Raw genomic sequence first — 13,724 nt, 5'->3', positions numbered from 1 at the left:
CTTTCTCCTGCCTGATTGCCCTGGCCAGAACTTCCAACACTATGTTGAATAGGAGTGGTGAGAGAGGGCATCCTTGTCTTGTGCCAGTTTTCAAGGGGAATGTTTTCAGCTTTTGCCCATTCAGTATAATATTGCCTGTGGGTTTGTCATATATGGCTCTGATTATATCATGATATGAGGTTATATCCCTTCCTTGGTATGAGTTTGTGCCCCTTCTTGTGTCTGAGTCTTGACGATATATTTCTGACTGGTCATTAGTTGTTTCTGTTCATTTCATTAAGGGTACTGGGAGTCAGGTTCCATTAACCAGTGTAATTCCACCATTTTATTCTGTGACTTCTTTTGGTGCTATTACATTTAGAAAATTCTTCCTCTCTAAAATGTGGTAAATATTTATCTGCTTAGCTTTTAAAATATATTTTCATTTAATTCTAAAATGTATTTGAAATTAATTTTTATATGATGTGACGTGAGACCACAAGTTGATATTTTTCTTTTGAAATACATAACCAGTTTTACACAAACCATTTATAGAGTAGTCCATTTTTTCCATATTGGTTTATGATGTATGTTCTGTTACGTATTAAGTTATAATGTGTACAAGGCTCTCTTTCAGGCCTGTTTGTTTTGTTGCGTTAATTTGTCTATTGATTCTTATACCACCATTATACTATTTTGTATGTGTTACAATGCAGTTTAATATTGAATTTGGGTACATTTCCACTGATTTTGCCTTTTTAAACAAATGAACTATTTTCACACACGATACTTGCCAAATAAAATGCTTGACATTATGTCAAAAATATAAATTAATTTTGGAATAATTAGCATATTTTATTATTTAGTCTACCTCTTCAGGAACATATTTTATCTTTCCATTTGTTTAAGTTTTCTTCTATCTTGCATCCCTCAAGGTTTTGCTTAAGAAATTTATAGTTTGTAAGTATTGTGTACTGACCTTTCCCTCATTATGTTTTCTAATTGTTGTTAGTATAGAGAAAATTGAATCTCGAATATATATTTTATAATTAGTGATTTTCTTGAGTATTATTATTGATTTTGGTTCTTTTGTATCTTCTAGAAAAGCAATCATGCCTTCTGCAAATAATTCTAACTTCTATTCCCTTTCGACATAGTTGTATCTTGTTTCTTTTCTTGCATGTTAGTATGATTTTGGACATCCTTACCTTCCTCCTAATTTTAATGAGAGCACCTTTAATAATTTGCAGCTAAGAGGCAATTGGCCTAAAAGAAATTAGGAAATACACTTAGCTTCCTAGTGAGGCTTAAAAGTAAAAAAAAAAAACAGTATTGAATTTTATCAAATCATCTGTTCTTTTTTTATAATTATGTCCTCTTATTTGACCTAGTGATGCAATGTGTTATATTAATATATTTCTAATATTAAACAATTCTTGCACTTCTGAGGTAATCCCTACTTGATTATGCTGGGTTATTGCTTTAATATACTTTGACTTAATTTTACAGATTTTTTATTTAGAATTTTCACAACTATATTCATAAATAAAACTTGTTTGGAAGGATATTTCTTGAAATGCATTTTAAGAAGGAATGTTATGAGGAAGAAATGGTTCCATGGTCAAATACACTTGAGAAAGGCAGATTAAAACATTTTAACAAATTTCTTTGCTTCAGATTTCTCAGAGACTTTAATATGCTAATACATGCTGTAATCTCTAAGGGAGTGCTTTTCAAGCAAACCCACAATGGACTCCGTTCCCCCCTCAGAAAGTGACACTAATTTCCACAGAACCCTCTTTGGAATATTAATCATTGTCATATTTTGTTATCAGGGTTATGTTAACCTCATAAAGTGAGTTAGGATAGCTTTTCCTACTTTAATGTACCCTGGAATGGATTATATAATATGGGTCTCATAAGTTTCTTGAAAACGTGAAAGGCCTAGAACCAGTTTTGCAAATTATCCCTTAATAACATTTGCTAAATTTTCCATGGATATTCAGCTTTCTTATAATATTGAATCAATGTTATTAATAATTATTTCTAGAAAATGGTTCACTTTGTTGAAATTTCTAAATTTGTTAAAATGTGATTGTGAGTGGAGTTCTCTTTTAATTCTTAAAATATGTTTTATTTATCTGTTGGTAAATAAAATGAAATTAAATGATCTGTGCCAAATACTTGAAACAGTGCGTGGCACATAGGAAGTGGTAAATGTTTTTATTTCCTCCCCCGTTTTCTTATTTTGTATCTTTCTTTTTCAAAAAATTTAGATTTGTCAGAACTTTGTTGATTTAAAAACTTTGTTTCCCAGATAATCACCTTTTCTGCTTATCTTTGAATCTACTTATCTCTTCCATCTATTTATTTGATTGTGTAAAAATTCATCACTGTTAGCCTTAGATTTGTATTTTATTCTTCCTGTTTTTTTGTAGTTGTTTTTTCTTTCTTTTCTAGCTAGCTTCTTGAATTGATTGAATAATTCTTTTAAAACAAAATTCTTGGTTAGTAATGAAAATATTCAAGTCTATCAATTTGATTTAAAAATAGTTCTATATTTTGTGGTCCTTTATGCACATTGTACAAAACTCAAAGCATACAAAAGGACTTACAGATAATAGCGAATTTTCTTCATTCTCCTGCCTTAGTATTCTTGTCCCTCACCAGGAGGTAACCACAATTATGATGTTCTTGTGTTTCCTTCCAGAGTTATTCTAAGTGGATTTGGCTTTTGAGTACAGCTTTGTCAGAAATGTGTATATTTTTACTTAATTATTACTTTCATTATTTTAAAGTAAAATTTATCAATTTAAATTTCTCACTTGATACAATAATTAGGAAGTCAAATTAAAATACTTATTCATAGGACATTAAATTATTTTGTTATTAATTTCTAGTTTTGCTGCATTGTGATTAAAGAATGTAGTCTATAATTTCTGCTACTTTGAAAGTCCTGAGGTTAATCATGTGAACAATTGCAAGGTCAAGTCTTATAAATATTTCATATGGATTTTAAAATTTATAATCTTCAAAGGGCACAAAGTATATAATTATTAATTCAAAGTAATTTTTATTTATTGTGGTTTATTTGATCTATTATAGACAGCAATAAATTTGTTTCCTTCTCAAATCTAAATTTTATCATTTTATTTATCCTTATAATAACTTAAAATTTTTTATGCCATAATATTTGGCATAAATTATGATTCTATGAGAATAAACACAAACATAAAAGTAAACTCTGGCTTGTAAATTTTATTAAAGAAATAAGTCCTGAAAGTAACACCTATGCCAAGATATAAAAATTCAATTAGTGCAGCAGGATATCAAATTAAAAGTGAAATTTGTGTTCAGACTCCCCATTTCTAATCTCACATTTCAGTTGTAATTACTTTTGAATGCTTTTTATTTCTTCTAATAGTTACCTCCATAACTCTAAATAATGTGTTTGGATCTTTCATTCTTAATTAGTAACTATAGACTTTATCTATTGATTCTTCGATATGAAAGAGTAAGGCTCAAGTTATTTATACTACCCTTACCTTTCCTTTTCAAATTCTTCCCAATTGTAATTGTTTTCTTAGATGAGAAACTTTTGTAATTCTTAAAAATACTTAACCTCCAACTTCTTGATTCATCAACTTGAAACATTTTTTGGACTCTTGGTTATTTTTTGACTCTTGGGGAATGAATTTCCCAATTTAGCATCCTCTATGTCTTCCTTTCTCTACCGTCTGACTCGTGTTAGCTATGTTATCACTTTTATGTGGGGAATGTTTAGAGCATTCTGTTCTCTAATTCTAATTACATCTTCTCTGCTTTGTCTGTAGGTTAATTCTGAAAGTCAAAAACTGGTAGAATTTTGATATAATGGTTATATAAATATTCATTTCATGTTTGAGGAATATTGGGTATGTAAAGAAAGCGATGCATCTCAACATCTATGCCCCTTTAAGGAGAATGCTCTAAAGGTCAAGATTAAATGGATTTTCTCTTTCTATTTTAATATTTCATCCATTATTCAGACTGTTGTCATGATTTAACTTGTTTCATACTTGGACCATTCTTGGGAAATATTTTGAGTTTAATTGCCTTTTTTCTTGAGAAAAGACACACGTATCTTTTTACCATATTGCCAATATCTTGCAATTGTTTAATGCTTTAGTAAGTATTACTCTATTTCTAGGTCTGTTTCAAAGCTGTCACCCTGATATTTTTCTTCATTTCACTTCTAGATTAGTTTCACTGTTTCTTAGATCCTGTGTATTCCCTTTTAAGAACATTTCTTTTTCCTCCCCTTCTACTAGTACAGTTATTCAAGTGATTTTTTTTCCATAAAGGGTACATGGGGGGTAAACTTCCTGGGTCATTGTTTTTCTGAAAATGTATTTATTTTGTCCTAATGATTGACTGATAGTTTTGGTAGGTACAGAATTCTAGATTTAAAATAATTTCCAGCTAAGCGTGGTGACTCATGGCTGTAATCCTAGCACTTTGGGAGGCCGTGGTGGGCAGATCACTTGAGGTCAGGAGTTTGAGACCAGACTGGCCACCATGGTGAAACCCCGTCTCTACTAGAAATACAAAAATATTTAGCTGGGCGTCATGGCACTTGCCTGTAATCCAAGCTACTCGGGAGGCCGAGGCACAAGAATCACTTGAACCTGTGAGGCAGAGGTTGCAGTGAGCCGAAATCATGCCACTGCGCTCCAGCATGGGCAACAGAGCAAGTCTCCGTCTCAATAATAATAGTAATAATAACAATAATAATCTCTTATTACTAATTTGAAGGCATTGCTTCTTTGTCTTTCAGCATTAACCGTTCCTGATAAAAAGCCTGATGCCAAGTTGATTCTCTTTACTTTCTAGGTAACCTGAATGCTCTGTCACAAATTATATTTTCTTCAGTTTCATTCTGTTCTTCATTGTTGTTAATATGCTTTTAAACTCTCAATCGTGTTTTGGGTTTCCTTATATTTTCATATTTTAGACAATTTTTTTTTCAGCTTGTTCTCTATTTATTGTGTTCTGACCTTGTTTCATAGAGATGATGACCTTTTACATATTTATGAAGACAGCAAAACTGGTTTAAATTTTCACTGAGAAAACTCTTTTGAGAAGTTTCTCTTTCTTTGAGGTTTTAGAGTGTTATCTATTTTCTCTGTTGTTGAAGTATCTTTTTTTCCATAATCCCATTGTTGACTCTTTTTCTACTTTTTCATTCTTGAATTGTATGAGATTTATCCAGGCTTTGTCTTTATTAACAAAAATAATAGGTGAATTATTTTTTGCTTCACATGTTTTGCTCAGATTTAAACTAAAATTTTAATTTGATTTTTTTTTTAATGTCTAACAGGCATTCATCTGTCATGGATTTAGGTGAATTAATACAACTCTTGCATTTTTTAAACTATAAGGTTGCATGTAATTTGAAGTTGTTTAAATAGTGTAAAACATTAATTAATACTCTTTCACATGCCCTTCCAGAATATGAGCTCTTTGTTCCTATTTATATAGCTTTTTCTAAATAACTGTGCTTCTACTCACGCTGATTATTTTGCTAAGTTAGGAGATCTGAGGTCTTTTAGCAAAAGTAGAATAAGTAGAGCTCATGGAATGGGAAAACTGGTTTATGTAGGAGTCCATGACTACAGTAAAGAAAGTTCCCCTAAGACTGGTTGCTGCTCACTATATTTCTCACCAATGTAGCCCCTGTCTTCTGAAACACGGTGTAGACTCTATGGGTAATCAACATCTTTTCTTATATTTTTTGAGACCAGAATGGATGGGATCATCCATTTTATGTGGTTGTAAAAATAAAATATGTGATGTATGGTCTAAAACTGCACCTGCCAACCCATTCCTGATGATACATTAAACGGAATTTTTACACTCATAGTAATTCTGATCTTTGGCTTTCTATACTTTGCCAGTCAATGAAGGTGTGTGCATGTGTGTGTGTATGTATGCATGCATGATTTTTTATAATGGGACATGGGGAGAGGCCCTATCGTACATAATAGCTTGCTGCCTGCTGCCATGTTAAGAAGTCCAACCATTAGTCTGTTACTGAATTTTGATAAGCTAGGCATCTCAAGTAGCCCTATTGATTTTTCTTTAGTTCTTCTTCTTCTTCTTTTTTTCTTTTTTCTTTTTTTGTGTTTTTAATTTATCTTAGGTGGTTGAATTAAATTGTCTTTCACTTAATTCATCTCATCTTCTCTCCCAGTCTTTTTATGCCAAAAGTCCTTCACCAGTCTTCTTATTGCCTCCAGATTGTGAGCCAATTTCTTGAAGGTGGAGCCAAGTCTCACTCTTTATATCTCCATATAATACATGCTTCATACATACCTACTGATAAGCTGATCAGCTTCATGATGGGGATAGAAGTGAACTCCTACTCCTGTTTTTTCCGTCAAAGGTAAACCCTGGAAAAGGACAAAGTTCGAGTAATATTGTCTATGGAGAGCTTGGAACTCAGACGCCTCCTACGGAGTCCTCATCTTCTTGCTCCCTTGTCTTTTGGTGAGGGAAAGAATATGCCACCTGTCTCGTCTCCTGGGACCTTGCCAGTAACCGTGCTTGCTGCCCAAGGGGTTCTGTAGGATGGGCTTGTTCACCTGCTCACCTTGCTCCATCCCTGCCCTACCTTTCGTCTGCTTTCAGGAGGCTCAACTTGTTCTCTTGTTTCCTTCTTTCCCTTTCCCCCAAACCTCCAGTGAGAGAAGAGATTTTATTATTAGGAAAATGGGCTGTTGAATTCCAAAATCAGAAATAGACCACATAAATATGTATGAAGCATTAAAACCCTTCTTTGAAGTGTGATTTTCTGGCTAATGGATGCTTCTGGGATGATTGTTATATATTTTTTGTACTCAGTTAAGCCCTATTCAGACCAACTTATTTTTTGGTGAACTTAAGGACCTTATGATTAGCATCCATTAGCATTTCCATTACATCTGTATTATAATAATACCCTCTAAAATTTCTATGCTGTATCTTTCACAGAGTGCTTTTATGCCATTATTTTATTTGATACTCCCAACAACACCGTGAAGAATGTTGAGATTCTCTTAACATTTCTGTTTTATAGATGAGGAGACTGAGGTGCAGAACATTTAAGCGACTTGTCCAAAGTCATGCAGTGAGTAAGGGAGTGGAATGCTGACTAGGAACCAGGTCCTCAGCTAGTATGGCAAGGGCATGCTCCCTGTCACTGCTAGTAATAGCAAATGATCACTACCACTGAGTATTTGCATCATGCCAGCTACTATATTAGGCTCTCTGTATATATGTTCTCAGTTAATACTCCTCATAACCCTGCAAAGTAGGAATTGTTATTATTCCCCCAGTTACATAGAGGGGAACTGCAATTTAGAGAGGTTAAGTAATTTGGTCCAAGTCACACAGCTAGTCCTAGTATACCTAGGACTATACTGCAGTTGGAACTCAAGTTTCCCTGCTTTCAGACCTCAGCCCTAGCCATGTGGGTCCCTCGTGGTTTTATTGGACTGAGCCTATGAAGATATTCAACATAGCATAGCTCAGAAAGGCTGTTCCATTTCTCATGATTCCCAGAGCTGTGATTACAAGCTCTCCTTGTGATTCTTATGGCTCTGGGGCATATTGTCAAGGGTAAAATTCGGAGCTGTATGGGTAAGAAAGGCAGGGAAAGTGAAGGGGACTAATATTTACTGAATGCTTACTATATGCCCAGTGGCCATTAGAAACCCATATCACAGGAACCTTGTAAGTCTGGTATTATCATTTCCACTTTATGGAGGAGGAAACGCAGGTTCAGAGAGGTAAAGAACTGTATGCAAGATTCTAAGTGGAAGAGTCAGGATTTTTAGCCAGGTCTGTCAGACTTCATAGCCCATGTTTTCTCCTCTGTGCTTAAGTAGGAGTGGGCTCAGTGGTGATGTTTCAAGGGCTAATGTTGATGTTTTAAGGGCTAATGAGAAGGAGCAGTATTTCTAAAGGGCTTAAGGAGGATTTTAAGGAACAGAGATGAATTTAGACCCTGGTGATTATAAGGCATTATAACCAGTACTCTGGAGCCCTATAAAGGAACTCATAAGAGAACCCAAGGAGAAGAAAAACTGTGGCAAGTTTTAGGCTACATTGCCTAGCTTATATCACAATGCCAGCAGCCTTCAACTGAAATACATAGGAACTGGGACTTAAAAACCAGCAAAAATACATTGGTAAACATCATAATGACACACACATTTAGGAAAATGATGTTTTTAATTTCAAATTCTATGGAGCCTTGCCTTATACAGTCAGTGCTGGGAAGTTGTGGTGTACCAGGAAATGATTTACATTTTAGCCTTAGGCAAAAATATGGAACTTGTAATTATGTCGGAGAGAGGCAAAACCTTCTAGATTTTACAGCTTTAAAGCTGTAAAAGTCTCAGTTAGGATGTGTGTTGATTAAACTGTGGTGTGGCTGAGCATTTTGCCTGAAACTTCATAGGGAATAAGCAGCTGTTAATGACTTTCAGGTAAAAACCTTCCTTCTAAATCTTTAATGCAATATTGTCAAAGTGTGGAAGTGGTGGGTGACAAGCATTTTCTTGTTCCTTCTAAGGCCTTCCTGATCCAAGGTAGTTTTGAGCACAGAAGGCTGTGCTTGTTAGGCTTTTGGCTCGTGGGAAGAAAGCTGCACATCAGCTCCTGATACACACGAGCTAGCCTGAACTCTGTGATGACCATCAGATGCAGATAAACTGCCAGACAGAGAAGCTGTCTTGCAGATATGACTTTGCTGCCTTCAAGAGCAGGGCTTTCTGCACCTATGCTCTAAGCACCCTTAGTTTTCCTCTCCCAGTGGTCCTGGAGTGATTTCTCTAATGGGGAGCCTCCTCTGTAAGGTCTACAAGGTGACTGGTAGATTGATTGCCCTACTCTCAGGAATGGGAGTAGGGGATTTAAGGGGAAGGATGAAGAGCTTGCCTGTTTTCTTTGTTATTCCTCTGCCTGAGAGAGGTAGACTATAGTGGTAGTTCAAAGAACTGGCTCTGCAGTCACAGATCTGGGTACCAATCAGGGTTCTGTCCCTCATTTTCTGTGTGACCTTGAGCACATCACTTATCATCTCTAAGGCTCTTTCTCATCTTTTAATGCTTCATTCATAATGCCTGGTTCACAGGATTGTTGTGGGAATTAAATGAGACAATGTGGTATTAAGTCCTTAGGACTTTATAAAGTTGAGATAGTATTATAACTGTTACCTCTGCTAACAGCATCAAACCTTGGGTCTAATCAGGGCTCAGTCTCTTTACTATTTGTGTGACCTTCCTAACCATTTTGCCATTCTGTCTCCCTTCTGAACGTAGCAAATGTAACTAGTTTGCTTTGGCCTTTAATAGAATTCATCAGCCACAGATCTCTGTGAGCCACTTGCTCTATAGCAGGGAAGGAGTATGTGTGTCTGGCATTGGGGGCTTGCCAAGAATATTTGCTCAACAGCTATGCTATTATACCAGCACGTGCCGCTGTGGCTTTATAGGAAGTATATCCTGGATGGTCATTACATATTATTTTTAGCTGGAGCTTAGTTTCCTAGAGAAATAAAAGTTTCATTTTTTAAGAATAGGCAATTATTTTGTACAAGTGGTTTATGTACACAGAAAGTTCATGTTCTTATCTTTTATGTTTGAATTAAGGCACTGTGTATGAGGTGTCCCTGAACACTGGAAGTCTAAAGAGCATGGATTTGGAAGTCAAAACTGGGTCCAGATTGCAGTTGTGATATGGACCACCTGTGAGAGCCTTAATGTCTTCCTGTGTGAACGTAAATAATACCTACCTCATGGGATTGAAAGAGAAAATAATATAAGAAAGCATCTATCATATTATGTAACACATAGTAGCCTCTCAATAACAGTTAGTGGTTACTATTTTGGGCAGATCCAAACATTATGTTAATAAACTTCAATGACTTCCACATTTCATTCTTTGGGGTGGCAAATTCTGTAGAGATATCTTAGGGGCTACAGAGGACGGTGATGGAGGGACTAAGGAAATAGTATCCATGCTCTCTGCCCCCCTTCCCAAGAAGCTCTGCTTATGTCTGTTTTATATCTGGGCATCTGAGATTGTTTCACGGGGGAGAAAAAAGGCTTTATAAGTGCTTTCAGTTCAATTTATTAATTTTTCCCTCAATGAACCATACTTTTAGTGTTGTATCTAAGAAATCTTTGTATATCCCAAGGTCACAAAGGTTTTCTTCTAGAAGTTTTTATGATTTAGAGTTTTAAATTTAGGTGTATGATCAATTTTTTAGTCCATTTTTGTTTATGGTAAGAAGTGTGGTGTATTAGTTTGCTAGGACTGCCACAAAGCACCACAGACTAAGTGGCTTAAAAAATAGAAATATATTTTTTCACAGTTCTTGAGGCTGGAAGTCTGAGATCTAGGTGTCAGCAGGGTTGGTTTCTTTTGAGGTCTCTTTCCTTGCCTTATAGATGGCCTTCTTCTCCCTGTGTCTTCGTGTAGTCTCTCCTCTCTGCCTGTCCCTGTCCAACTTTCCTCTTCTTATAAAGTAACCAGCCATATTGGGTTAGGACCTACCCAAATGAACTCATTTTAACTTAATTACTTCTTAAAGACTATTTCCAAATGCAGTCATATTCTGAGGTATTGGAAGTCAGGACTTTAACATATGAATTTGGGGGTTATATAACTGAGCTCATAATTCATGGATGAAAGTGTTTTTTCCCATATGGATATTCAATTGTATTAGTGCGGTTTGCTGCAAAGAAGCTCCTTTTTCACTGAATTGCCTTTATACCTTTCTCAAGAAATAGCTGTCCATATGAATATGGGTTGATTTCTGGAGTCTCTGTTTCATTCCACTGAACTATTTGTCTATCTTTGCTCTAATATCATACTGTCTTGATTAATTCTGTTTTATAATACCTTTTAGAATTGACAAACTGGACTTCTCCAAAATGAAACATTTCTGTTCTTCAAAAGATACTGTTAAGGGAATGAAAGGACAAGCCACAGACAGGGAGAATATATATATATATATATATATATATATATATATATGCACACACACGCACACACACATTTGCAAAAAGTAGAGCTGATATGGGACTACTTATATCCAGAATATATAAAAAACTCTAAGATATAAATAATAAGAAAGTAACATAATAAAAAAGGACAAAAGATTTGAACAGATACTCCACCAAAAAAGATATGTGACTAGCAAATAAGCACATGAAAATATACTCAATATTATTAGTCATTAGAGAAATGTAAAGTAGAACCACAATGAGACACTAATACACACCTATTAGGAATAGAAAAAGACTGACCATATCAAGTGTTGTGAACATATAGAGGAACTAGAACTCTCATACACTTTTGGTGGGAATGTAAACCAGTACAACCACTTTGAAAAACAGCTTGGCAGTTTTAAAAAGTTAAACATATACTTACATGGTCCAGCCATTCTATTACTAGAAATGAAAGCATATGCCCATACAAAAAGTACAAATAAATGTTTATAGGAGTTTAATCTGTTATAGCCCCAAACTGGAAGCAACCCAAATCTCCATCAATAAGTGATTGGATAAATGAACTGTGTTATATCTATGTTATTCTGCAATAAAAAAGAATGAACTATTAATGAATGTTACCACATGAGTGAATTCCAAAATAAATATGCTGGATGATAGAAGCCGGATATAAGATGCAAACATGCTAAATGATTCCATTTGTATCAAATTCTAGAACATGCAAACTAATGTACAATAACAGAAAGCAGATCAGTGGTTTCCTTGTGCCAGTGGTAGAAGGGTAGGAGGAAATGAATACCAAGGGGCATGAAGAACCTTCTGGGAGTGTTCCTTACCATATGTTCATTATCTTAACATATATTCATTCAGTTAAGGAACATATGTTCATTATTTTAACTGTGATAATGGTCTTACGGATGTAAACATATGTCAAAACTTATCAAATTATATATTTTAAATATGCACAGTCTGTTATATGTTAATTATATTTCAATACAGCTGCTAAAAAAGTGATTAAAAAAATTTGGGCCAAATATGAAAAACCCAAGACTAAAGTGAAAAATTACAAGACTGTTACTGATCAACGTTCAGGCCTATTAAAATTTCCCCTATCCCAATGGCACTTGGACAACTATTTTTCTTGTATACTTTAGGAAGTAGCCAATTCAGACAGGGGACTAAAAAGAGACTCTTCACAGTGCTTACTGATAGCCCCAAAATATAGCATGAAACCACCAGCTTTGGTTCTAGTTAGTTGCTAGAGGCTACTTTTTTCAAGTCCACAATTGGCTTCCCCAACTGGGTGTGAAATTCAGTAAAACCAGCCTTTGCACGTGCCTTTGTTAAAATCTATACCTAAATTGTCTGGAACAAGAAAGAACAGTAACTAGAAGCAGATTTATTGCAGTCTGGACTTAGTTGTTTGGGTGACCTCTTTTTGCTGGTTTTCTGGGTTGATCAGACTTTGCTAATTGACAGAGCATTAGGGGCGATAGCCCAGACAGAGCCACTCTGCTCTGGACTTGGACTTGGTACAAGCATTCCTGGTGGTCAAGTCATGTATTTTCTAGTTTGGAAACAGACATTGGAACAGGACTGCTGGAGCCAGGATTGCAGGGTTCTATGGTGGAGAAGCTATAATGACTTTCAAACACATGGGCCAAGGCGATTTGGCTCTCTTTTCATTCCCATCTCTAAAAGAAAGAACCCACCAAAGTTCAGAGCATCTTAAACATTTTGAAGTTGTGACATTGAGTGTGAATAATTGGTGTCTGTGGGACTCTAAAGGTGAAAGCAGGGCTTACTACTGCTTCTTATTATTTAACAGAGAAGAGCCTGGGGAAAAAAAAAAAAAACCCTATAGTCAAACATAAACATTTCAGCCTTATTTATTTTCAACCAGGGAATAGTTAATACCATGATGCTGTATAGTTACTTGCATTTAAACATCCTATTTCACAGGTCCAAACCCATGTTCCACATAGTAGTAGTATAATAGTACCATGGAGACTATCCAGTAGGATCCTGAAAGTCTTCTTACCCACTCTTTTCCATTTTGCTAAGCACTTGGTTAAATTAAAATTCCAGAGACAGCATGGAACAGTGGATTCTCAGTTGGGGCCCCCCATTCATCAAGCACACACAGGCCAGGCAATGCATTTAGCCCTGGAGATACTGAAGTAAGGGATTGCCTCTGCCTTCAATGAACTTTTGGTCTAGAGATGGAGGCTGAGAAATAAACAGGCAATTCTAATGCAGAGTGTTGTGTAAGATGGAGAAAGACCTGAATAGTAATATGAGAACCTGTAGGAGGCCCTCCCAGTCCAAACCATGAGGGTCAGGCAAGGCTTCCCAAAAGGTGAATAAGAGTCACCTCTTCAAAGAAGTGGGGGAAATTGTCTCTTACTACTGTATGACAATGAGCAAATCACTTAAATTCTCTGAATCTCTCTTTTGGAAGAAATGACATCCTTTACCGGTTGCTTTTGAGGATTACATCAGATGAGATATATTAAAGTCCTTAGCCCAGTGCTTGCTAGGGGAAAGGTCAATATTGGTTTTCATCTTTCCTTTCTTTTTTCCTCCCCTCCTACCTCCATCAAGTGGGGAGTGTGACTTCCGTGGCACATTACACAGAGGTGACTTTTGGAGGGCTTTTAGTTGTCATATCTGTCACTCAGTGTTTATTTCCTGCTTCTAGTTCGT

General features: G+C 35.6%; 2 protein-coding genes across 29 annotated transcripts in view; one reads left to right on the top strand and one right to left on the bottom strand.

Moving 5' to 3' along the window:
• Positions 1–13,724, bottom strand: part of LOC126960839 (cytochrome b-c1 complex subunit 7) — a 1,171,628-nt gene that overhangs the window by 519,556 nt on the left and 638,348 nt on the right. The window contains exon 1 of one of the 26 annotated variants that reach the window (XM_050800606.1): positions 13,141–13,144. The exons of 24 other annotated variants lie outside the window; for them this stretch is intronic. The gene's annotated coding sequence lies outside the window, so the exon portion shown is untranslated. Of the gene's footprint in view, positions 1–1,739; positions 1,744–13,140; positions 13,145–13,724 lie in introns of those variants that run through there. One more of the 26 variants, XM_050800602.1, reaches the window with a different exon arrangement.
• Positions 1–13,724, top strand: part of CPQ (carboxypeptidase Q) — a 498,229-nt gene that overhangs the window by 104,740 nt on the left and 379,765 nt on the right. The gene's annotated exons all lie outside the window — the stretch shown is intronic.

Source organism: Macaca thibetana, chromosome 8 (genome assembly GCF_024542745.1).
Source record: "Macaca thibetana thibetana isolate TM-01 chromosome 8, ASM2454274v1, whole genome shotgun sequence".
NCBI classification, from domain to species: Eukaryota; Metazoa; Chordata; class Mammalia; order Primates; family Cercopithecidae; genus Macaca; species Macaca thibetana.
Note: the sequence above shows the minus strand (reverse complement) of the source record. Positions and strands in the feature narration are given on the sequence as shown.